General features: G+C 53.9%; 1 protein-coding gene across 2 annotated transcripts in view; it reads left to right on the top strand.

The window, feature by feature from the left end:
• Positions 1-25,891, top strand: part of ST3GAL1 (ST3 beta-galactoside alpha-2,3-sialyltransferase 1) — a 95,711-nt gene that overhangs the window by 31,322 nt on the left and 38,498 nt on the right. The window contains exons 1-2 of one of the 2 annotated variants that reach the window (XM_043601832.1): positions 22,529-22,652; positions 22,748-22,803. The gene's annotated coding sequence lies outside the window, so the exon portion shown is untranslated. Of the gene's footprint in view, positions 1-22,528; positions 22,653-22,747; positions 22,804-25,891 lie in introns of those variants that run through there. The other variant, XM_043601830.1, reaches the window with a different exon arrangement.

The following is a 25,891-nucleotide window of genomic DNA, read 5'->3' as shown; positions in this document are numbered from 1 at the left end:
GGGCCCCTCCCGGGCGCTCAGCCCGTGTTGCCTGGCATTTGCCTGTCGGATTCCCCTGCGAGATGCTAAATTCTATGGGGCAGGACGGGGTCCACGTCTGAAAGGGTGGCCTGCACTCCGTGTGCGTTTCCTGCCCTGCGGCTGGAGAGCCGGGAAGTGCTTCACTGCCTGCTCTGGTCCGTCAGGATGGGGACTGGCTGCTCAGGGCCTGCCCCAGAGGCTTTGGTGCCTGGTTCCCGAACACCTGTTGCCCCCTCCACCTGCCCCGTACGTACGTCCAGCTCAGCACCTGCAGGGTCCATGTGTCCTCACGTGAGCCGTTCCTCTGCCAAGAGCCCCCCCCCACCGCCCCCCGCCATTTCTTCACCCAGCAAGTGTGTCTGCCCAGCTCCTGCCATCCGTGGAAAACTCGCTGATGCCCCATCTGCTTTAGTGCTGGCCCCTGCCCCTCTGTTCCCAGTGGCACACTGTCCTCTTACCATGGTGGCTGAGGGGCTAACGTCCCAGAAGGATTCATGCGGCCCCACACTTGCAGGGGCAGCAGATTTGATCTTTAAAGGGCCAGATAGTAAATATTTTCGGCTTTGTGGGCCAGATGGTCTCTGGTGTGACTGTTCAGAGTCTGCCGTCGTGGAGCAAAAGCAGCCGCAGGCAATGCGTAAGGTGAAGGGGGGTATCGTTGTGTTCCAGGAAGACTTCGTTTACAAAAACAGAAGCCAGGCTTGACCCGGGGATTGTGGTTTACTGACCCTCGGTCTTGACTCCATCTAGGCTGAAGAGGGAAACAGCTGGATTAGCCTGTATGATGCACCGTATGCTGATTTTTGTGTCCCCCCCCCCCCCCGCCACTGCTGGATCTGGGCTCTTTGGGAATGCAGGTTGGGTTGAACGGAGCTTTGCACCCTCAGTGGCCAGCACGGTGCCCGGCACAGGGCAGGCAGCTGGGATACGCGAGTGGGTCGGTGAGCCAGGGGATGACTGTGTCACAGGTACTGAGTCTAGTCCTCTGGGCTAGACCCGCGCCTTCCCTCCAGGCGTCTAAACCGCCCCCCCTCCCCCGCCCCGGGCGCTCAACTAAATCTCCTCCTCTAGGGGCACTATTTCCGGAATGATTTTATTGAGCTCCGGGTGGGGATGGACACAGTCCTCTGGAGGTCGCCCTAGGAGGATTCTACTCAGCCCTCTAGACCCTGACATCTGGGAATGCCTCTCTTCTGGAAGGCAGTGGACAAACCCACAGATCTGTCCAGCCTTGGACCAGGGCCCCCCTGGATTGACCTATCCGCAGAGCTGAGATGGGGGTTCGGGCAGGTAGAGCTTCCTATGTGCTGTTAGTCCCTGGAAAGGCGGCACCGAGCTGTGAGCCCCACCAGCGGGCGAGCTGTTTCCTTCCCGCACCGCGATTGTCCCGGGCTCTGCGTGGGCCTTGAGTCCCCACGTACACTGAGGCAGAGCCCCGTGGGCCCCCCCCCCCACACTATCTCATTTAATCGTCATACCAGCCTATGCCCTGGGTAGTATCATCCTCATTTTATTCGGGGCAGACCGAGTCACGGAGAAGCAACTCGCCCGAGCTCCCATAATCCAGGGGCAGAGGGAACCACGTGGATCAAACAAGCTGCCGCTCCCGCTGCTGACACCACCGCACAGAGAACTGAAGCGATCTGCCCACGATCACACAGCATTTGTAGTAGAGGCAAGACTGAAAGCTGGGTGATCCGATTTCTAATCCGGTGTTTTATCCACAAGTCCGAACCCCTTCTTTGGCTTTTGACCTGCAAGTCAACAGAGCCAAGGTGCCTCCCTCCCCCTAGAGTAAAACAACCTCTCACCGCATCCTTGGCTAAGAAGCCGCCCCTTCTCCCGGGGCTGACAGTGCAAACACACACCTGAGTTGGCCAAGATGCGTGTCCCGGGCCTGGGATCAGCCGGATCTGGGTTCAAGAATCAGTACTCAGGGGGGCTTGGGCAAGTCGGCTGGCCTCTCTGACCTTGTGTTTTCTCATCTGGCACTGGGGGCTGCATGGCCCACGTTGGCCGAGGTGCTCTGAGAACTGAGCGTGGTGATGTGTCCGAGTGTTCCCCCCCCCCCCGCCCCCGCCCCGACCCCGTCACCGCGCCTCCGTTCCCGGGAGATGTGGCCTCCTGTCTCCGCTTCCTCACTTATTCCCGAAGCTCCTTCAGCCCGTCTGCACCGGGGAACTGCAGCACAGCCTGCCCACGGCATTCAGCTGCCAAACTTCAGCCCACGACCGCCTGTGAGTGACCACTCTGACCTCTGACCTCTGACCTCATCCCGGGCAGTGCTGCAAGTCCAGGAAACCACGCCGGGCTGTTTCCACCCCGGGGGCCATGGCAGCTCCCTTTTTCGTTCCTGCCCTGTCATCGCAGGCTTTTACAGTGGTTTCTCTGTGCCCGGAAGTCCCAGTATTCTCTCCGTTTCTCCCTGACGCGGAATTATATATCAGGAACCCACAGCGATTAGGCTCCTGGCCCCTCGGTGGATGCCTTTTTCTCTGGAGACGGATGTCTGGGTAAAAAGGAAGACATTAGGGGCGCCCGGGTGGCTCAGTCGGCTGAGAGTCCGACCCCGGCTCAGGCCGTGATCTCGCGGTTCGTGCGTTCGAGCCCCGCGTCGGGTTCTGTGCTGACAGCTCGGAGCCTGCAGCCCGCTTCCGATTCTGTGTCTCCCCCTCTCTCTGCCCCTCCCCTGCTCATGCTGTGTCTCTCTCTGTGTCTGAGTAATAAATCAATGTTAAAAAAATTAAAAGTAAATAAAATGGAAAGGAAGACATTAGCTGGTTGAAGCCAACTATATGCTTAGACAGACCCTTTAATGAGACCTCCACAGGGATTTGCTGGCTCTGGATGTGGGGAGGCTTAACGTCTTCATCAACTCTGTCTTCTAGAACAATCTACAGGAACCCGGACCCTGGGTGCTGGCTGGGGAATGAATGATGGCAGAGTGAACAGCACGGGTGGGGGTGTCTGGTGTCCAGGAGACTCCAGGGCTGGACAGAGCTGTCAGCTCAGGAGCCCAGGCCCGGGGTTTGCGTCCCGGCTGTGCCACTTCCAGGCTGGGCGACCTTGGACAAGTTCTTAAGCTCTCTGTGCTACAGATTTGCATCTGAAAAATTGGGATGAGCAAAACGTGTTCAACTCTCATTCAAGAGCGGTATTTTTTTGAGTGGTCAGCGATGCCTTACCTGGGGACAGCGCTGGCCCCACTGCAGGCCTTCGGGAGGTCCCGGGAATCCCACGAGAGTAGACTGTGCATTTGACACGGAGCAGGGAAGGGGTCTGGCCGCGAGGATCTTTGCCGATGGCCCGTCTCTTCTAAGTGCTCTGCGTGAACTCTTGGCCCCTCCAGATGCGGCTTGGAGGCAGGTGTCAGTTTCAGCATCACCATCCCTGCTTTAGAGGAGGGAAAGGGCACAGAGATGCTGAGATCCTTGCCCAGGGGTCCCGGCAAAGATTTGTCAGAGCCAGATTCAGATTCCGGCGACTTGGCCCTGACTCCACGCGCTCACCCACCAGGCCTTGCTGCCTCTTGGTGTGTGGGGAGAAACAGTCTTGCACCGGTATGGGTTGTTGTGACCCGACGCGTGCTATGACAGAGGCGTGCCTGGGGGACGGGCTCTGTTAGTCTTTTGGCTAACGCAGGTCTAGATTCCAGGCTCCTCCTCTGTGGTGTTAGGAGGAGCCAAGGGTCCCCCAGGAAGGGCTGTGCCCCACCATCCTCCCCCTCTGTTGCAGCCCCCCTTTAGTCTGGCCGGAAGCAGAAGGCCCCAGAGTGGGGGGGAGAAGGGGGGAAGACGGGAGGGGGGGGAGACCATGGAGCAGGGGGGGCACAGCACAGACCCATCTGTTTGGAATCAGACGGGCACTGAGCACAGTTGGCCAGAAACCGGTTCTATTTGGCCAGAAGGCAGCGTGGAAACATTCTGCTAAATCTCGAAGCAGAGCCAGGTCTCCTGAGTGGCGTCCTCCTGGTCTCTCGGTCTCTTTGCTGTAACGCCCATTTCCCAGCAGTGTCCACGCTGGAACCCGGGGACCTCCGGTTCGCACACGAAGCCTGGTTTCCCAGCAGGGGCCGCCTAGCAAGGCGCGTGGCCATTGAATGCCTTCCTGGCGAGGACTCGAACCCAGGCTTGTGGATGCCGGTGCTTGGATCCGGGGTCAGCTGTGCTGTGGGGTAGAGCGCTTCAGGTCGGAAGGCGCGAGTCCCATTTCCTGCTCTGTCCCCCGACCAGCTGTGTGGCCTCATGCAAGTGGGACGACCTCTCTGAGCCAGACCTTCGGCTATGACATACCGTACGTGATGTGATACATTCCCGCAGGGAGGGTACAAGGAGATGCAGCCACAGTGAGCCTGTGTCAGAGCTTTCAGACTCCGGGAGGGACCTGTCTGCATGCCTCAGCAACGAGCACTGAGTGATTAGTGCCACCAACCCACAGGCTTTTCAGCTGGGCTGTGTGAGGCTGAACAGAGCCCTGGGGAGCGTGGGAGTCGGGGACAGTCTCCCCGTGCCCTCAATCCTGGGAGCCGTTTGTGTTATTTTTATTCTTTTTTAATTTAAAAAAATTTTGCTGGGTCTGCATTGTCACACGCCCATTACCTTCCATCCCTTGCCGGCGTTCTTTATTGCTTCCTATTTTTCCTTCTTTGCTTTGGGCCTAAGCCTCTGGAAATGAAATCCCAAATCCCTGGGAGGCTTTCTTGTTAAATCGAGCCCTTGGGAGAGCTCTAGGTCAAGGTTCTGGGGAGACTCCAGGCCCAGCATTGGGCTGCTAGAGAAGGTCTTAAAGGTGCCATTATTTTTTAGGGTTTGTTTTATTTTGTTTTGTTTTGTTTCTGGTACTCTTATGAAAGTAGCCATGACCACGGAAGAAAATCCTGAAAATAGGGAAAAGTGTAATAGCCCCGAGGGTAGGGAAGGGGGCAGATAACTCATGGAGCCCTCTTTCCAGAAAGTACCTACGTTAACATTGTATTTCCTTTCCCTGTATTTTTGGCTCCTGTATTGTTGAGACTATAATTCTGATTCTGATATCGTTTCTTTTGTTTGTTTTTTGGTCCGATTTAACAGCATGGCAGATGTTTTCCTGTGTTATTTTGAATTCTTCTTGAACGTTATTAATGATGCAGACTTTTCCGTCATATAATGGGTATTTGAACATATGAGGTTGCCCTTAATAGTTTCTTTAATGTGGAGCACGTTGGCACTCTCTGGCATTTTGCTATTAAAAATAACCTGGTGGGGCGCCTGGGTGGCTCAGTCCGTTAAGCACCCGACTTCGGCTCAGGTCACGATCTCACGGTTCGTGAGTTCGAGCCCCGCGTCGGGCTCTGTGCCGACAGCTCGGAGCCTGGAGCCTGCTTCGGATTCTGTGTCTCCCTTTCTCTGCCCCTTCGCCACTCATGCTCTGTCTCTCTCTGTCTCTCAAAAATGAATAAGCATTAACATTTAAAAAAAAAAATAACATGGGGATAAGCCTCTTGGGCACAAACTTGTACACATCAAGCCATTTCCTGGAGGGGAATTACAGAGTTGAAACAAGAACGCTTTTGGGGCCTCTGATGCCCCACACGAATGGCCTTTTGTCACAGACAGAAGGCTGATGTCTGGCAGAGCTAACGGGAACACAGCCGCCTCTGCAGGGGGCTCGCGTTGCCCCGGAAAGGGGTTCAGAACCCATGCGCTCCCTACTGCTGGGGAAGGTACCGGGTGGGCCAGGCTCAACACCTTTTCTTTTTTTTTTTTTTAAAATTTATTTTTGGGACAGAGAGAGACAGAGCATGAACGGGGGAGGGGCAGAGAGAGAGGGAGACACAGAATCGGAAACAGGCTCCAGGCTCTGAGCCATCAGCCCAGAGCCTGACGCGGGGCTCGAACTCACGGACCGTGAGATCGTGACCTGGCTGAAGTCGGACGCTTAACCGACTGCGCCACCCAGGCGCCCCTCAACACCTTTTCTTGAAGAGGCTCTAGGAGCTGTGATGATCCAGGTTAAGTTCCTTAAAGCTCGAATGACTAGCAGCACTTGGAAGGCAGAAGTGTCCGTGCACAGAAGGTTCTGTGATGCTGGAATAGGTTTGCCCCCAGCAAGACGGAGCTCAGCATACAACGTGCTCAGCACACCCATCCCCATGGTGCGTGCTCCTTGCGGGGCCCCTGTCTTCCGTCTTCGCCACTGGCCTCTGCACTTCTGACCCAGAATGCCTTCCCTTCTTTGCTGATTCCCTGGAGCACCTGGGATCTAAGCTGCTTCGTGCACAAGCCTTCCCTGCTGTGGTCCCACTGCAGGGAACGTTACATTACGTGGCATACAGCAGGTGCTCAGTACCCAGGTACTGAATGAGTCAATGGTGAGTGGGGGAGATTATAAAGACCTTCTCAGAGGTCCCGAAGCAACAATACTTGACCACATTCATTTGCTGGATTCTTTTTTTTCAATGTGTATTTATTTTTGAGAGAGAGAGAATCTGAAGCAGGCTCCGGGCTCCAAGCCATCAGCACGGAGCCCGACGCGGGGCTCAAACTCCTGAACCATGAGATCATAACCTGGACAGAAGTTGGGTGCTGAACCGACTGAGCCACCCAGGCGCCCGCACTTCTTGGAATCTTAAATATGTGCCCGGCCTCCAATCCCGGACACGCCCCAGGTCGCCCGACGAGCTGTTTCTGTCATCGTCCCGTGTGTTTCCTGACTCCTGACACCTTGACGTTATCACAAAAACTTTTTCCTCATTTTTGTTTTTTCTATGAACCGGAAGTTTTCTCCCTGTGACACATGCGAGAACATTCTGGAATGTGCTTAATGGTTTCCTCCATACTTTGGTTAGCTCTCTAATCCCACCCTGGAGATCAATGACTGGGGTCGAGAGCATGCTTGTGTGAGACTTGCCCCAGGACTGTGGATGGTCCCTAGAATGGCCGACCCGCCCACCTTCCCATTCGCTGGGCATGAGGCTCTGTGTCTGCACGCACCAGAGATGCTCGGCATCACAGCGCCTGCTAATTTTCTGCCAGGCTCAGAGGCATCAAGTGCTGCCTCGTCCTGTCTGCGTTTGCATTTCTTGGATCGCTAGCGAGGACCCTGACTTCCGTCCCTGCCTTGCCCTCGACCCGGCCCCTCACCACCCCCCAGCCCCCAGGATCACTCTCTCTTCTGTTTGTCCTTCACAGTAAAGATAGACACTTGACCCTTCCGCAGGCTCTGGTCTCCGGCCTCCCCTCTCTCTGCTCCTCACGCTTCCAGAAAAGCAGGATGAGATCATGTTTACAAATCCAGTCCGGGGCTCTCACACCGCTGGGATCAAGGTCTGTGCTAACATTATACAGGCTGTGCAACCTGCACCGAGGGCCTTAGCCTCTCTGAGCCTCGGAGTCCTCCCTTGCAAACCAAGTATTAAAAACAGCACCTCCCGGGAGAGTTTTGTTTTTGTTTTTTTTTTTTTTGAGAAGTCGGAGATATTATTTGCACGCAGTTTAGCACCTCATACAGCCGAGTCCCTGGTAGCTGTTGGGTATCAGAGTCCTGGCGATGGTGCATTGTCATTACCTGTTGACGCGACTGGCCTCCACAGCTTGAGAGGACTCCAGGGTGGGGCTGCTGTCACTGCATCTTATATTTTTAGCTCCCGACAGTGCTGGGCAAACAGCAAGACAGTAATGATGGGTTGGTCTCGATGCCATTTTAAAGTCCCTTCCAACCCTGAAATTCTATGATCAGAAAATTACCCGGGAAAAAGCCTTCCTTCCTAAGGTTTCTCAATGGGGCTTTATTACACGCCGCAGGTAATTATAGAGGCCGTGGCAGGAGCTCTGCGTGGCCTGAAGGCTGCCCGGTGCATTTCAAGGGCTATCATCTTTCCACTGACCGGGGGACTGGAATCCTGGCAAAGGCAAGGGCCTCTCCCTTCACAGGGCCGTGAGAGGCAGCCCCGGAGGACCCAGCCTCAAGCTGGCAGTCCTCTACTCCCTTCCCTGGGGGCTGGCAGGGCGGCATCTGGTTGCGTGTGAATATTAAGAAAGTCATGGAAAGCAAGAGCCGAGGAGGCCTTTGGAACCTCCGGTCCTGGGGGCACGGTCTCCCAGGTCCACAGGGGCCACGTGGATAATACCGATGGATAAAGAGGCCCGGGTAAGCGGTAGGGAGTAGTGGGGTCTGTGGCAAACTGGCACACCGACCAGGTTCTGACCAAAGGAGATGGCCACTGCTTAGCCCCGGGGAAACGGGAGTGCCAGCATCCTGGATCTTTTGTCCTCTTGCCGAGGAAGCCAGAGGTCCAGATTTTTATGGACGGTTTTCTGATTTTTAAAAGTTATAGCGAGGGGTTCCTGGGTGGCTCAGTCGGTTGAGTGTCCGGCTTCGGCTCGGGTCATGATCTCGCGGTTTGTGCGTTCGAGCCCCGCGTCGGGCTCTGTGCCGACAGCTCGGAGCCTGGAGCCTGCTTCGGATTCTGTATCTCCCTCTGTCTCTGCTCCTCCCCTGCTTGCACTCTGTCTCTCTCTCTCTCTCTCTCTCTCAAAAATAAACATTAAAAAAATTTTGTTTTAAAGTTACACCTAATTCAGGGGCACCCCTAGTGGCTGAGTTTGTCGAGCGTCCGAATCGACTTCAGCTCAGGTCGTGATCTCCCGGTATGGGATGTGGGCTTGAGCCCCGTGTCGGGCTCTGTGCTGGCTGTGCAGAGCCTGCTTGGGATTCTCTCTCTCCCTGTCTCCCTGCTCCTTCCCGTCCCCACAGTAAGTGAGTAAACTTAAAAAATAAGTGACAGCTCATTCAACGTCTTGTCGATTGCTGTAAGGCACAGACAAAACATGCCAGGAGGCAGCCCTTTCCATGCCCTGTGATTTAACACAAGATTTGACAGATTAGGAAACTGAGGCTCAGAATTCGGGAACTTGACAAAGGTCCCCTCGAGTGGTGACCCCAAGGGACGTAAAGCACGGTCCTTTGAGGCTTAGTGCTGGCATGTTGCCCACCACCCTTTCCCCCGGGCAGGCACTGAAGCCCAGAGAAGCAAAGGGACTTTCTCTAAGTCACCCAGCTTTGTGATGGCAGAGTCTGGAGTAGGCCTGGGCCTTCTGAGCCTGCAGGGACCTGTCCAGCCACTGTGCGGCCAGAGACGATCCTGGAACGGTATTGGCAAAAAAACTTGGCCCGGAGCTTGGCATGGGGCACGTTCTGAGCAGGGCCAGTCAGTGGTCAGTGCTGGCCCACCAATGAGCAGTAACGGTAAGGTACCACTGATGACCAGAGCGGAGGGCAGTTTGTGGGTAGTTTGTAGGCTTGCTGAGCTAATAGACTCAACCCCGAGAGTGCAGAGAACGTCTCTGGCCTCTCCTGAAGCGTCTCTCCAACCAAGTGCCTGGAGTCTGATCAAAGGACATGTCCTTTCCCTGAACTGGCATCCTCAGAGGTGAAGTTTCGGACGGAGTGGGAGATGTCTATTCTCCTCTGTGGCCAGCCCCATGGCCTAGGAGAATGAACCTGGGCTTGCAGTTATGAGAGTAATGAGCCCGTTCTAGCTCACCGCGTCCCGACTGTGACACTGGCTGGCCATTTTAATAATTGTTGCCCTGCTGACGTCCCAGAGCGATTTATCGTGCGAGTGTAGTCCAGCCGATGGGTCCAGATTGCCAAGGAAAAGGCTAGAGAAACGTAAATTATTTTCGGCCTCAAATTCCTTTTGAGCTGGGGTGGGAATGCTAGGGAGGAGTCAGAGCATCCGGCAGGTGCAAAGGCCCTGAGGCAGGAATGAACTTGGGGACTTCAAGAGCAGATATGGAGTTGGCAGGACTGGAACAGAGAGATCAGGGGAGAACGTGTAAGGCAAAGCAGAGAGAGGTGACCCACGGACTGTCAGGAACAAGGGGAGGTCTCTGGAGGGAGGATCCAGCCGGCTGGCATCTCACGGGAAGGTGAGCTCCTCACCACCCTCTGAGGCACAGCTTTCTACTGAGGCCTGGGCAGGAGAACAGAGAGGTCCAGAAACTGGAGAAAACACAGTAGGGCTGGGGAGAAGGATCACCCCAAAGACATCAAGGAAGCGGGGTGGATCCTCTGGTCTGTGAAGTGTGAGTGGGGCTTGGACTGAAGACAAGGCCCACAGCCCCGAACTGGCAAGGCCAGGAACCCGGCGGACCTTGAGGGTCTTAGCAAGACAGACCCGTGTCATGTCTGGACCCTGTGTGTCCACCTGTGCCCTGAGATCGCAGGACCACACGGCCCCCCGCCCCCCGCCATTCCTTCCAGCCTCATTCATTTGCCCAGAGGTCCCTGCCGCAGGACAGAGTCTCACTGCCTGAGAATCCAGGAGTCTGAGGAGCCTCCCGGGATCCCTCCACTTCTGCGGTGAGAAGGCAGTGTGGTTCCGGTCCCACGGAGCTGGCAGAGGGGGGGGGGGAGGCAGGGACCCCCCAGAAGGAGACTGGGCAGCTGTTAGAAGGAAGAAGGGCAGCCACAGGTGGTCCCTCCTTTCTTGACCCCTGGCCATTCGCTTCTCTGCCACAGCACGCGTCCGCCCTGTGCGCCCTGCGGGGGTCACAATAGAGGGCCGGCGGATGTGGCTCTGGGGGGGCGCCCTGAGCTAGTCGGTGACCCCCGAAACCACAACGAAACACACACATTCCCTGTTGCCCGGGAGCAGGAGGGGGTCACACGAAGAATGAACTAGGGCTTGGTCAGGCGTGTTCTTTGTTCTTGAGTCCTGAGATTCCAATGCCGTAAGAAATGGCATCTGTCATTTGTATCACTCTGATTGTTCGTGCACTAGAGCTCGCTACTCTTTGTAGCTGACGGGTCACTTGCATTTCTCCTGAGCTGTTTTGCCTTTCTCATCCTTCCCCCACTTTAAAAACCAGGCGTGCGTGTGTCTGCGTGTGTGTTCTTAGTTTGTAAGAGCTCTTTATATATTACGATCAGCCAGGTGCCACAAATATGTTTCTGGTTTGCCTTTATTTTTTCTCTGTTGTTCAGGGCATTTAATCCCATAGACAGCTTTTTCTTTCAAGGGCCAGGCAGTAAATACTCTAGGCTTTGAGAGCCGTAGCCGTTCGGTCACTGCTCCTTAGCTGTCATTGTAACACAAAAGCCATCCCTCGCAATATGGAAATAAACGTGCACGGCTGTGTTCCGATAAAACTTTATTTACACGAATGGAGGGCCAGGCTGTAGTTCACCAACTGCTGCCTTACGGAAGTTTCCATTTCTAATATGCTCCATCTTTTCCTTTGTGTAAATACGGAATTTTATGCGGGACAGAGAACTTGCCCACTTCAAGGTTAAGTGAAGGGGGGAAACTAGAAGAAGAAAAAAGTACTCACAAGTGGTTAAGAGCAAAATGCCCCATGAGTGATTCATTCTGGCAGTTGGTTCAAGACAAGGCATCCTGGACGTCCTGGCCCGAATCTGCACGTTGGACATCCCAAGTCCCCGGGGGAAGTGAGAGAGGCCCCCGCTATAGACGAGGCACAGGGCGGGGTCAAGGCCAGAGGCATGGAGACGCGAGCAGGGTGGGCCAGAGTGGAGGATGGCTCTCCAGGGGTTTCCTGTGCCCTGTGTGCCCTGTGCCCTCCTCTCTGACCTTTGTTCTCACCACCGACCTTGATTTTCAAGTGTGTTCTCAGGGGACACTCCTGTCCATTCAGCCAGTTAGTCCTGGGTAGCCCCCATGGGACCCCAAGCGAGGGTCCCCAACTTCCCCGGACGCGACGAGTCCCCTTTGCTCCCTCTCCTCCCCCCCCCCCCCCCCCCGATCTCGACCCTCCTACGGACTGAGTTGTCAGCCTGACGGTAAAGAATCACACGTGGGTTTTACGCCACGCCAGAGGAGACTGCTCTAGACTTGTCTTCGGATCTTTTCTTGTAGGGATTCTTCTACCCAGCGCTGCCTGCAGGAGACAGCTTGCCTGTCAAAATTTTTAATTAAAAACTCAAAAGCCCCAGCAGGTTCTGCAAAGGGCCGGTGGAGAGATGCATTTGCTTGTCCGGATTTGCGGGGTCCAGTGGCTTTTCTCCTCCTTCCCTCCCAGCTTCCCTCCCCTGCCCACCCTTGGCTTGGGTGGCCTCAGGGCACCCTGAGGACAGGACGCTTGGGTTTGAGTCTCCAAGTGCGCTCACAGGGAGACCCTTTACCTGTCTGCACCTTGACGGATGCTCCTTAAGGATGCAAGTGATCGGGGCGCCCCGGTGGCTCAGTCGGTTAAGCGTCAGTCTCTTGATTTCGGCTCGGGTCATGATCTCACGGTTCGTGAGACCGAGCTCTGCCTCGGGCTCTGTGCTGATGGTCCAGAGCCTGTTTGGGATTCTCTCTCTCTCTCTCTCTCTCTCTCTGCCCCTCCCCTACTCATGCTCTGTCTCCCTCTCTCTCAAAATAAATAAACATTTTTTTCAAAGCTAAAAAAAAAAAAATGGGCGTGATTACGTGTAACAAGGTCTGTGGTCTGTAGCCCAGGGGAAGGGAGACGACTTTTAAGTCCTGTGTCACCATCAGCGTCAGCCCTGGAGCCTGGCATTCTGGATTCAGGTACTGACATTGCCATCTACTGGCCATGTGACCTTGGACGAGTGACTTCACCTCTCTGTGCTTGCCCAAAGAGGAAGTGACACGAGGCCCCTAATACTAGGTTGTTTGGAAGATGAAATGGCTTAATCCACATAAAGCGTTTGAAACTGTGCACATGTGAGTAATTGGTAAACGTTACCTGCTAGGTACCTAGTAGGTGTTCACAGTCGCCCTTCTGTGTTTCCATTATATTCTTGTTCACTGTTTCCCCAGGGACTTAGAGGTTCCCTGCACGTCTCCCTCCCCCTACACCGCTAATGAAAGCCCCACACCCGGATAACCTTGCCTCTCCATCCTTCGCGGGCCTCGGCTTGATGAGAATTTTCAGAAGGTGTTTGCTGCTCTTTTCAAAACCCCTGAGATGAGTATTTACTGCCAAAATGTGCAAGGGCATCGAAGGGATTTAATTCGGGCACTGGGTAAGAACGCTGGAGACTCAAAGAGGGAGAGTGGCGAGGGTTTCGCTCCTCTGCCCTCTGTCCGCTGTGACCGATCACTTAGATTCCTAGTGGAAAAGTCAGTGGTTGTTACGGAGAATTGCACAGTGTGAGGACTTCGGAAGAAGGAACTGGGGGCTGGCCTCCTCAGACTCCTACTCCATCCCGCCCCCCCCTCCTTGGGCATAGGAGAACCCCGCCCCCCAAGCCCAAGCACACACACGGTCGGTAGTGATGAGACCAGATACCCGTGCCCAGCGTGCCGAGTCTGCGAGCCGCCTTCATTCCTCTGTGTCATGGCTACTGGCGTGCCCATTTTCCGGACGAAGAGACTGAGGCCCCAGAGGCTTTCAGTACTGGTTTCAGGCTGGCTGGCAGGCAAGCGGCAGAACCCGCTTCAGAGAGCAGCGAGCCCCTTCGAAAACCCACCCTCTTGCCTCGACTCGTCTCCGAGTTGAGCAGATCTTCCCCCACGCCTCCCGCAGCCGCGTTTCATTTGATGTGGGATGAGATGGAAGGACAATGAAATATTTATCGGCCTCGTGTCTGATGGGCGCCTTCACATGAAAGCCCAGAGAAGCCGCGTGGGAAGTGGAGCTGGCACTTGTCGAAATAATCCGGCGTGAAAGGTGGCGTTGGCCTGGGGGCCCCGGTGGTGTTCGCTGTGGTCTGCTGTTTGATGTGATCCGGAAGCTTCAAGAAGAGGGGGGGGGGGTGCTGCCCTGTTCGCCCTTGAGTCCCCAGCATCCAAAACAGAGCCTGGCACATTCTGGGCCCCGATGAGTCTTCGCTAAATGACCGAGGGCATCTGGTTGCTCATTATGAAGCCAAGGGTTTGGACCAGGCGGTTGCCGAAGAGATCCCTCGCTCTTGCAGAGTTCTCTGAACTTGAAAACATTTCACTCGTGCAGCTTCCTCTTACTGACGGTTGTGGCTCAGGCCAGCTTTATTTAGGGATCTCCGTTCCCTCCCAGCAGAGCCTGAGGCAGGCGTTCGGCTGTGTGTGGATTACCAAGGAGGTGCTCCAGGAGAAGGGGGGGCGGTGAGGGGGACAGGACAGAGCAGGGTGGGGGAGAGAAGCTGAGCAGGGCTGTGCCTCCAGCCGTAGTCAACCCTTAGCTGACTCCATGGGACCCCTGAGCACAAAATGCGCCCACAATAGGGTGGGTTCCACACTGAGCCAAAGGATGCCAGCATCCTGTAACCCTGGGCACCTCCGTCATTGTCCGGGGGCTGCCCGGGGGGAAGGGGACCAGGGTGTGGTCGCCTCCCAGGGAGGGCAGCTCCCGTCCAACTGGGCTGATCCCCCGGAGCCAACGGTCACAGCAGCTGAGGGGGGAATGGCCATTCAGGCTGGTGCCAATACCATCTGCTCTATGGGGACACAGAGCCGTCCAAGTAGCCCGACCCTGGCTGAGAAATGAAAACCTGAAACCTGCCTTTCCAGCTGAAGGGACTCCGGAGGTCACTGGGAGTAATCTGCAACCTAAGGAAAGCCCAGCATCTCTTGGTTACCAGCTCCTGCCCCTCGGTGCCACTCAGGTTTCCTGCTTGTCCTCTAGGCCAGCCCAGAGAAGAAGATTTTCTTTTCCTCGTGTCCCTACTGTGTGCCAGAAACCGGGAGCTTTGCACGGCTCATCTCACTTAACTCTCTCGATAACCCTGCGACGTGGGTCTTATAATGCCGGTGTCTGCACGGCCTAAGCCCTGGCTCTTGAGGTAAAACATCTGGCCCGAGGCCTTGCAGCCAGCGGTGCAGAATGTCACCTCCCTCTTCTGGGCCAGAGCCTGTGATCTCTCTTCTCTCTGCGCTGCCTCCGTGAGCTTGGGCTGGGGGAGAAGAGGCATCCCTCTGTCTACAATCTTCTAAGGCTCCCACTCGCCTCTGGCGTAAGGCAAGGCCTCTGGGCCTGGCTTCCCAGGCCCCTCTGGGTTTTGCCACCTTCCCACCTATTCCGTCGCCTCCCTCATGTTGCCTGCCACCACCCTCAACTGTGGTGTGAAGGGGGGCAACTGGCATTCGCTCACTACCTGAAAACGTTAGCTCTTGGTTAGGGAGCCCTCACCGTAGGCCCGGGCTGGGTATACTTTGTACGGGTTATCTTGTGAAATCCTTGCGAGAATCCGTGAACTCAGCCCTGTGTCTCTGGCCTTACAGATGAGGAAGAGGGGCCCAAGGAGGTGAAGTAACTTGCTCAAATGCTCCTGGCCAGTAAGTAGTAGAATCAGGGATTGAACCCCAAACCCTGTGCTCTTATCTACTAGACCAGGGCCCGCCAAGAGAACTTTCCCGGCGATGGAAATGGTCCAGATCTGTACTGTCCAGTCTAGTAGCCACCCACCACATGGGGCCGTTGCGTCCTGGATATTTGGCTAATACAACTGAGGAGCTAAATTTTACATTTCATTTAGTTTTAAGGAGAAGTAGCCACGTGTGGCCAGCGGCTGTAAAGAACTGAGGAGATCCGGAGGCGTTACTCTGCTTGCTAGCTAAGACCTTAGCTGGATGCCAGATGCCGGCAGAAGACATGAGTTTCCTGGATCAGAGACAAAGGACTTTGTTACTCACAGCACAACCCATAGCCTGAGCTTCATGTTGGCCTCATTTCCCCTGGCTTTGCTTCGCGGATGAGGAACCATGATCTTTTAGAACGGGCTGCAAGCAAACCTCCCCGACTTTTCCCCTGGGGGGGGGGGAACATTATGATACTGCTCCAGACGGACACCCTCCCCCTACCTTCCATTCCCTATACATCCTTGAAAAGCTAGCCCAGAACAGAAGCTGCCGGTAATTCTGCTTCTAAGAGACATAGATGCACAAGAGACCATGAGGGACTGTCTCTCAACAGGAGCTGCTGTGTTGGGGGTGCAGCTCTAAACCACCTGTGTGACTACGCTGAGATACTCCACGTGTGTTCCATCATTTGCTACCCTCCAGGAGCCTATGCCGTTGGCCTCAGTTTCCCCATTTTTCAGACGAATCAACTGAAGCTCACTTGAGTTGTCCTCCCTGAAAATTCCAATTACGGCCTCTTCTACTCTTACTCATTGTCAGCTCTGCCCTCCCGCCCTCCCCTCCCCCTGCCCCCCGCAAAACAAAAACAAAAACAAAAGCAAAAACGTGAAACGTTAGTTCTCCTTGCTCCCTTTCCAAACTTGACCCTACAGGACTCTGGAATTCCTTTCCTCTTGTGCCTTGTCACATTCTTCCCATCTCTCTAGATCCGGGGCCAGGGCTGCCTCCTCCCTGAAGCCCTCCCTGCCCAGCACAGTCTGTGTCTTCTCTAACATAGAGCACCCGGTCCCATGCTCTTGACAGGCAGTTGTCTGTTGCCTGTTGCGAGGCTTGGGGGAACACAGACCAATGAACAGGCACCCTCAAAAGAACAACTCTAGCAACCACCGACTCCTGTTGTATGGCCTGCCATGTATTCACAGCTGACGGCCTCACCACCTGTTCCAGGATCCGGGATCTGTGAACAGGATTGACTTTCCCAGAAAGAGAAGGGGGTGTTTTGAAGTGACTCAAAGGAAAGCTTGTTGAATCAGTGTTGAGTTTTGGTAAATCCACCCACGAGGATAGAGACACTTGACATTTGCCTTCCAAGCCGGCATGAGGAATGAGTCTCATTTCTTCCTAAATGAGCAGGAGGCGGTGGAACGATGCCTGAACTGCTCTCGGGAGACCAAGGTTCTGGTCCAAGTTCTGATGCAAACCAGCTGTATGACCTTGGGGAAGACACTCCCCTTTCTGGGCCTTAGTTTCTCATCTGTGAGTGAGAGAAAAGGAGCCAGCCCTTCAAGGTACCTTTCTACCCTTCTTTCCAACCCATGCTTCCCCAACAACTCTGGGCCTGGGAGAGAGCCCAGCTTCCCCTTCACAAGACCCAAGGGCCTCCCTGCTCCTTCCTTATCCAACCTCCTGCTGCCTCCCTGAGGAGGACCGGGCCCTGGGCGTCCTCTGGTAGAACGTAGACCTCCACATTGGCTGGCCAAGGGGGCGCTGGCCATAAGGATGCGCTGAAAAAGGAGCACTTGATCTGAACCCAGCCGTGTTTCTTTAGCTTTCACACATCACACGCATCCTCCTTGACCACCATAGTGAGCCCTTCCTAGGTCAGGCACTACGCTGAGGACTTGATATCCTCTCTCGCAGACTCTTTGCGTCAACCTCAGGATGTCGGTACTATTATTATCCCCGTTTTGCCACTGAGGAAACCGAGGCGCAGGGAAGTGAATGCCAAAGAGCTGGCGAATGGCAGAGCCTGTGCTGGAAGTCAGATCTCCTGAGCTCCTACTCCATTCTTACACATTGGATGTTGGTTGGTTGCAGATAGAATAATTGCACACCGAGCCCTACATGTGTCAGCTTTGCTGCATAACAAGCAATCCCTAAATCTCCTTTCAACAAATGTTTATTTCTTGTTCACATTACAAGTAGACTGTGGGTCCGTTGCAGGCCGGCTGTGGCTCAACAATGTTCCTTCAGTTTTCTCTAAGGCCTGGGCCAAAGGTAGTCATTATCTAGGGTGTGCCACACTCATGCTAGAACTGAAAAAAAAAACAGATAATCAAATTTATTATTATTATTAGAGAGAGATAGAGTACAAGTGGGGAAGAGGGGCAGAAGGAGAGAGAATATCAAGCATTCTTTATGCTCAGTGCAGAGCCCAACATGGGGTTTGGTCCCATGACCCCGGGACCGTGACCTGAGCTGAAACCAAGAGTCGGACGCTCAACCGACTGCGCCACCCAGGTGCCCCCGCATAATCACACTTAAGCCTTCTGCCAAGAGATGGCACACTTCCTATCTGTTGACATCCCAGTGGCCAAAGCAAGAGAGCTGACGAAACCGAACATCAAAGCGGGGGGGAGGTATAGTCTTCTCACAGTGAAAGTAGGGACCGAGGAGGCAGGAAATACGTATTTGTGTAACACGGTTGGCCGTAAACTGCTGGGCTCTGCAGCCAGACGCATAGGTCTGACCCCTGGCTCTACCATTTAGTAGCTGGGTGGCCTTCCGGAAGGTACTTCTCCTCCTCATGCCCCAGCTTCCTCATCTGTAAAATGGGCCTGCGTGAGTCTCCTGGGGCTGCCATAACAGAGTCCTACGGCTGGGTGTCGTAAACCACGAAAACTCATCTTCCCTTTCTCACTTGGGCTAGAAGTCCGAGATCGAGTTGCCGTCAAAAGTGGTGTCTCGTGAGACTTCTCTTCCCAGCTTGTAGACGGCCATCTTTCTGCTGTGTCCTTGCTGGTCTTTCTTTACGCGTGCCCTGTGAGTGCATTTCAGGGTCTCTTCTTTGTCTTTCTTTCTTTTTTTTTTTTTTTTTAAATTGTTTAACGTTTATTTATTTTTGAGACAGGGAGAGACAGAGCATGAACGGGGGAGGGTCAGAGAGAGAGGGAGACACAGAATCCGAAACGGGCTCCAGGCTCCGAGCGGTCAGCACAGAGCCCGACGCGGGGCTCAAACTCACGGACCGCGAGATCGCGACCCGAGCCGAAGTCGGACGCTTAACCGACAGAGCCACCCAGGCACCCCTAGTCTCTTCTTTTTCTTACAAGGATGCTGGTCTGTGGGACTAGGGCCCCAATCGTATGACCGCATCTCCCCTTAATTACCTCCCTATAGGCCTTGTCTCCAAATAACAGCCCCGTTGGCAGGGGCGGGGGGTGAGGGGGCGGGTAGGGCTTCACAAGGAAGCGCTGAATAGGAGCCGGGTTGCTATTCATGCTTGGTTGTCACTTGGCCCAAACTGTACTGATGGGGCATTTCTCTGCCGTGGTGACTCCTCATTCCATTCTTCTTTATGTCCTTGTCACCTGTCCCAATTCCCTGGCACAAACTAGGTGCTCAGAGAAGACATTTTTTGTCATCCTGTGGTGAAGCAGGAAGCAGTTAATGGGAGCCCCCCAGGTTTGGGGGAGCCCTGGGTGTTGCTTACCTGCTGTGGCTTGAGGCACGTCCTTGTCTTATGCCAACCGGGATCTACCACATCAAGACGGATGTTTTGCAAATGGCAAGACTTCACTCCTTTTTTATGGCCGAATAGTATTCCATTGCATAGATACACCATGTCTTCTTTACCCGTTCGTCTGTTGATGGACACTAAGGCTGCCTCCATAACTTAGCTACTGTAGATAATACCACGCTGGGTAATATATGGGACTGTTGAATCGCTGTATTGTATGCCTGGAACCAACATAACGCTGTGTGCTAACTCTACTGGAATTTAAACAAACAAACAAAAAATAAGAAAATGGCCCAAGTTCTCTCCAGCAAAATCTCAGTAGATTTTCATTTTCTTGTGGCCTTTGGTGCCTACACTAAGGTAATTGGGCAATGTTCAGAACCGGAATTGACTCCGAGAGATTCTTTTTACAAAGATGCTGTTGTAAACCCCCAAGTGGCAGTAATTCTCCAAGCCCCCTGCCACAGATACTGTCCCCCACCAGGAAAGCACCATAATGACCCTGCACAACAGGGCTGGATGTGGATGGGCATCAAGAGAACTCACTCGCACGGCTTTGTGTCCAGGGAAGTTTCTGGGTCTCGTTTATGAGTTTGGGTATTTGTCTTGAGTAGCCATTCATAGAACCACCAGGCTCAGAGTCTCCTCTTGGGATTCAGTGGCAACACTCCAAACTCCGTGTTTGTCTCTTATTCCTAATACATATGTGGCCTTGCTTAGGGAGGCATGTGTCTGAGGCTGTGTGTTTAACAGAGGGATCCACCAGCTAAGGAGAAAATGATCAAAGGACATGGGGACAGCCTGCCTTTCCAAGTCCTCTGCTTGATGTGGCTCAGCTCAGCTCAGCAGTGTTGGGGCAGATGGTGCCATGTGCCTCCTCCCAGCTCACTGCTAATTAATTATTGGCACAACAAATAAGTCTGTGTGTGTTGACCCTCGCAGGCTCAATTTCCTCATCTGGGAAACGGGATCAATGACACTTCCCATAAGATGTGTCGCATCTGGCCCAGAGTAGATGGTGACGGTGAATGGTGATGGAGATGAGAGCAGTGGTGATGATGATGGTGATAGTGTTGGCGATGCTGATGCTGATGGTGATGATGTTGATGGAGATGGTGATGATGTTGTTGATGGAGATGGTGATGATGATGTTGATGGAGGTGATAGTGGTGATGATGTTGATGGAGGTGATGGTGGTGATGATGGTGATGATGATGTTGATGGAGATGGTGATGTTGATGTTGATGGAGATGGTGATGGTGATGGTGATGGTGATGGTGATGATGATGTTGATGGCGATGATGTTGATGTTGATGATGATGTTGATGGAGATGGTGATGGTGATGTTGATGGAGGTGATAGTGGTGATGATGTTGATGGAGATGGGGGTGGTGATGATGGTGATGTTGATGGTGATGGAGATGGTGATGGTGATGATGATGTTGATAGTGATGTTGTTGATGTTGATGATGATGTTGATGGAGATAGTGATGTTGATGGAGATGGTGACAGTGATGGTGATGATGACGTTGATGTTGATGATATGTTGATGGAGATGGTGATGGTGATGTTGATGGAGGTGATAGTGGTGATGATGTTGATGGAGATGGTGGTGGTGATGATGGTGATGTTGATGGTGATGGAGATGGTGATGGTGATGATGATGTTGATGGTGATGTTGATGTTGATGATGATGCTGATGTTGATGTTGATGATGATGTTGATAGAGATGGTGATGGTGATGATGATGTTGATAGTGATGATGTTGATGATGATGATGTTGTTGGAGATGGTGATGTTGATGGAGATGGTGATGGTGATGATGATGTTGATGTTGATGATGATGGTGATGGAGATGGTGATGGTGATGATGATGTTGATGGTGATGTTGTTGATGATGATGATGTTGTTGGAGATGGTGATGTTGATGGAGATGGTGATGGTGATGATGATGTTGATGGAGATGGTGATGGTGATGGTGATGGAGGTGATGGTGGTAATGATGGTGATGGTGATGGTGATGGTAATGGTGATATGATGATGGTAATGATATGATAATGATAAAGATATAATGGTGATGCCACTGCTGTTGATATGATGGTGATGAAGATATGATGATGGTGATGGTGAAGATGATGTTGAAGATATGATGATGATGATGGAGATGATATTGATGGTGGTGATGATGGCGATGGTGATGTTGGTGGTGGTGGTGATGGTGATTATGATGATGGCAGCTTTTCCCATAGAGAGGACTTACTGTATGCCAGGCATAGTTTAAACACTTCATATATGTTGGCCTTCTTAATCTTTTAAGCAAGCCGGGAGCTAGACACTGTCATTCTCCCCACTTTACAGATCAGGAAACTGAGGCATGGTGGAAAAGTGACTCACTGAAAGATACACATCTAGCCGCTGCCCTGATGGCCTTGAAGCTCATCCAGTGTTAGTTATGCAAGACTATGTCCCCCGCCCAGTGCTCCCCGACCTGTGGCAGGAAAAAGGGTGCAAACAACACACGCTGCTTATTCTAGAAAGTAATTACTTCGAATTAAACTATTGTGTACTTTCTAAAAATTTTCCTTTCATGTTGTTTCCATGGAGAGTCAGACAGAGGCAGGACAGCCCATCCTGGACACTGACTCCCGCTGGCCGGAGCGGCCGCTCTGTAATATTAACATCCATGGGCCTCTGGGTCATCCACTGTTGACCTGCAGAGGTCAGTGAGCTCAGATCCACGGGCGCAGGTGCGTTCAGGTGAGAGGGAGAGAAACAAGCCCAGGTGGTCTTGACTATTCCGAAAGTTCTTTTCTTGCTTGCCTTGGCAGGCACACGTACTAAAATTGGAATGCTATAGAAAGTTCTCTTCATCCCCATTCCCAGAGGGAAAGCATTTTGCATGCCTCACAGGTGACGAGAGCCGCGACAGTGAGCGGCTGAAGCTACTGCAAGCTGAGGGCTTATTATTAATACCATGGGGAGAGCTGGGGCGGGATTTTCTTCTGTCCTTATTACTGTTTTGGGAGCCTCCCCCCCCCAGCACTTAGGAAAAAAGCCAGAACAACAATAATACTTCCTGAGTCTCAGATTCAAGTAACCTCTCCCTTTACAAAATGCCCAGCTGTCTGATTCCTGCCAGTTAGAACATTCCAGAGTCAGACCCTCCTCCCCCCGCCCCCCACGTGAGCCGGGACTTGCCGCCAGCCCGGTTGCAGGTGCCACCTGCACGGGCCTCTCTCTTCCCGTCATGGGGGAACAATAGCTTCCAATCCCGCGCCGCCCCTCCCCGCTCCTGTGGCCCCACCAAGCCACTCCGCGTGTCTGAGCCTCAGTTTCCTCCCAGGTCCGACGGGAGGCCGGAGCTGCCTCGGGGACTGCGCGTGCAACCGTGAGGTTGCACAGGTTGTGTGGAGTAGCTGACCCTGCCGGGTGCACAGGACATGTCCAAATTAGGCACACCCCGGCCCCTGGTCTCCGATCTAGGGCAGGAAGCGGCCTCAGAGACCGCGCAGTGCACAGCGTTCGTTTACATTTTGGAGCACAGAGCCTCCCCACTCAGTGCTCCCGGCTCTGACCCCGCGCTCTGCTGGTGACTCTTCTCTTTCACCACCAGTGGGCCTGACAGGGCTCTGCCATCAGAATAGCACTCCCTATTTACTCTGGGTGTGTGAGCTTAGCTTGTTGCTGGCACAGTCTGGAGAGATCTTCCCGCCTTCTCCCTGCGGTAAGTCTGAGTACTTTTCTTTCCTGTTTTTCAGATGAAGAAGCCGAGGCTCAGAGAGGTTGAGGCACTCCCCCCGAGATCGCACAGCTGGTGAGTGGCTGGAACTTGAGCCCAGCTCTCTGTGACTCCAGAGCCTGTGCTGTTAATTGCTTGCTTTCTCTGTCTTAAACTGCGTTGAAATGGTTGTCCCCCGGCAGCCAAGGGTGGGAGACCTGTGACCTGGTTAGTGTCGTAACTCTCCTGGTGCCTCCTACAGAGCACAGTAGGCCCTCCAGACATACAGGATATTTTGAAGGGGATCCTTTCTAATCCCGCGCGGTGGGGCAGTGTTCAGGGAACCGGACGCTCATCGAATCACTGGAAAGTTCCGCTTAACCAAGGGCTTCCCCTTCTCGCTACGTTTAAATGCCCCAAGTCACCAACGCGTGCGGCCTGAGAAATGCATTCTGCGCCCTGTCATAAAGCATGTCTTACATTTCGTGTGCAGACTGTACCTATAGACCATTTTGACCGTGGAGGTGTCTTTGTGATTCAGAAAGTACGATCCTTGACTTCGCGGTGGGAAGGAGGGCAGGACAGGTGGCGGAAGTGGGGTCCAGCACCGGGCTGACACCAGCCCAGGCCCCCAGCACCCTCATCCCACATCCAAGCAGGTGCATTGCCAAGGGCTAACCTCCCCCAGCCTTTTCTGCACCCTCAGTGTGATTCTGACCATCTCCGCTTTCCGGTCCTGCTACTTCTCACGCTCTCCCCCTCTCCCGTCACCAAGAGTGCCCGTCTCCGTTTCCTCATCCTTGAGGCCCACTCTCTTGTGTTCAGAAGGTTTCCTAGAACCTGCTTCTGAAAAATCTTTGAGAATGAACAAGCCCCACTTAGTAACGTGACCGCAGATGAACCGCCTGATTTGGTCTCCTAGGTCCTCAGAGAAAACTCTAGAGTAGGGGTAGAGGTGGGTGTGATGTTGGTTTTCAAGCCATCTTCGGGGTGGTGGGGAGGCCCCAGCGTCCGGGCTGGGGCCCGCCCCCCTCAACTGGAAAATCTGCTTCAGTAGTTAGTTTCTGCCCGGGTAAGATTCTAGCTTAAACAAAATCCGGAAACCGCGACCTCACCAACGTCCTCGTCCAGAAGTCCAGAAAGCTGGTTCTAGGTCTGGTTCCACCACGTCGCACTGGGTGAATTTCGCCAAGTCCTTTACCTTCACTGGGCCTCAGTTTGTCCATCCGTACAGTGGGATCCTTGTGGTTTCTGGCCAGAGCGGCAATGAGTCTTTGATGATGCTCATGCAGCCGCTTATGCTCCTGAGTTGACAAGGAAAAGCCCATCAGGGCAGGGGACTGACTGAGAAAGGGGTGATACTTGATGAAAACAGCCCCACCCTCCATGCGTACCCTGGTTGGGACAAATCCAGAGTCACACGCACTCCCGGGGGGAACGAACCCCCCTCCATCTGACATCCCAGTATTCCATGGAAGTCACTCTGAGGCCGCGGGCTCTCCGGGAACCAGACCCGTGGGCCCCGTGGTAGGGCCGGGTGCCCCTCCCATGCCGTGAGCCCCACATCCTGCCTCGCCACAGAGGACCCCAGGAGGCAGGATGCACACTTGCTCGCCACAGCTCTCGCTGCCTGCACAGATGTAGAGTGCGGTTTTGTAGTATTTTTGGCTTTATTGTTTTTGCAAAAGCCAGAGGAAGTCTGTAGGCGGAGCTCTGCCTCCCGTCCCCGAAGGTGACTGGTCTGCTCGGTCCGGGGCCAACAGAGCTCAGATCGGAGAGGGCACCCGCCCTGAGCCGGACACTTGCCCTGGGCCATCCGTGGGCCACCCTGCCTTGAGGATGTCACTGTCACCATCCCATTTTCCATATGAGGACACTGAGGCCCAGAAATGACCCAGAACTCCCCCTCCCCCACCACCTCCCACTCTACACAAACCCAAAGGGACCTCTGCTCGCTGAGCTCTGAGCACTTTGCATCCTGTGTGCGGCCCACACATATTGAGGGCCCACCGCTGTTCTCAGTATGGGGGACACAGCAGTAAAGGACGCAGGTGAGGTCCCTGCCCCCCCCCCCCAGTGGGGGAAGAGAGACAAATAGAGAAGGAATACCGTGTACAGTGAAGTGTCATTTTGTGACTGAGTCTGCAAAGGGAAATGTAGCCGAGCAAGGGAGCACTAACAGCGATGCGATTTTAGGGGGATCAGGGAAGGCCCCTCCATGGAGGGCATGTGGGCAGAACCATGAATGCAGCCAGAGAGCAAGCTATGTGGATTCTAGGCTAAGAATTTTCAACGTTTATTTATTTTTGGGACAGAGAGAGACAGAGCATGAACGGGTGAGGGGCAGAGAGAGAGGGAGACACAGAATCGGAAACAGGCTCCAGGCTCTGAGCCATCAGCCCAGAGCCCGACGCGGGGCTCGAACTCACGGACCGCGAGATCGTGACCTGGCTGAAGTCGGACGCTTAACCGACTGCGCCACCCAGGCGCCCCTAGGCTAAGAATTTTCTAGGCGGGGCAGGAAGGGTGGCAGGTGCAAAGGCCCTGGGGCAGGGAATGTGACTGTTGTACCAGAACACTCTTCGACCCTCCGTATGTTTGCCTCCCCACCCTCCCACCAACACAGCTACTAGTCTCTGTTGTCTCCTCCATCTGTCACCTCCAAGTGTCTGCAGGGGTGAGGTAGGGGGTCATGGCTATGTAGCAAAAAAAAAAAAAAAAAGAGAGAAGAAAAAAGACAAGAAGAAGAAATCAAACAGGATTGAGTGGAGCAGAAGAAAAATGTATATCTAATAGGAAATGACTCATCTGATTCCTTAACCCATTTTGTACAGTTCATTCTTGGTTGACATTTGAAGTAGCTTCGTATTCGGTATGGGGGGGGGGCAGAAGCAGACCCACCTGTGGCCCGGCACGGCCATCAGCAGGCTGTAATCTTGGGCAGCTTCCATTCCCGCCCGGAGGTCCCTTCTTCTGCCATCTTGGTTGGTAATGACACCTGTCTGGCACCTGCTGAAGCAGCTCACGGGTGGGGTGTGCTGGAAGGAGGGACATGTTTGGAGAGTTAGGGGCCACGAGTTCAAGTCTTGCTGCCACCACAGACGCCTATACAGCCTCGGACAAGTCACGTCCCTGAGCCTTGCTTTCCCCACCCGGAAAAGGAAGCAGAGAGGTAGGGCCCTCC

This window comes from Prionailurus bengalensis, chromosome F2 (assembly GCF_016509475.1).
Source record: "Prionailurus bengalensis isolate Pbe53 chromosome F2, Fcat_Pben_1.1_paternal_pri, whole genome shotgun sequence".
Taxonomy (NCBI): domain Eukaryota; kingdom Metazoa; phylum Chordata; class Mammalia; order Carnivora; family Felidae; genus Prionailurus; species Prionailurus bengalensis.
This window is presented reverse-complemented; position numbering and strand designations above follow the sequence as displayed.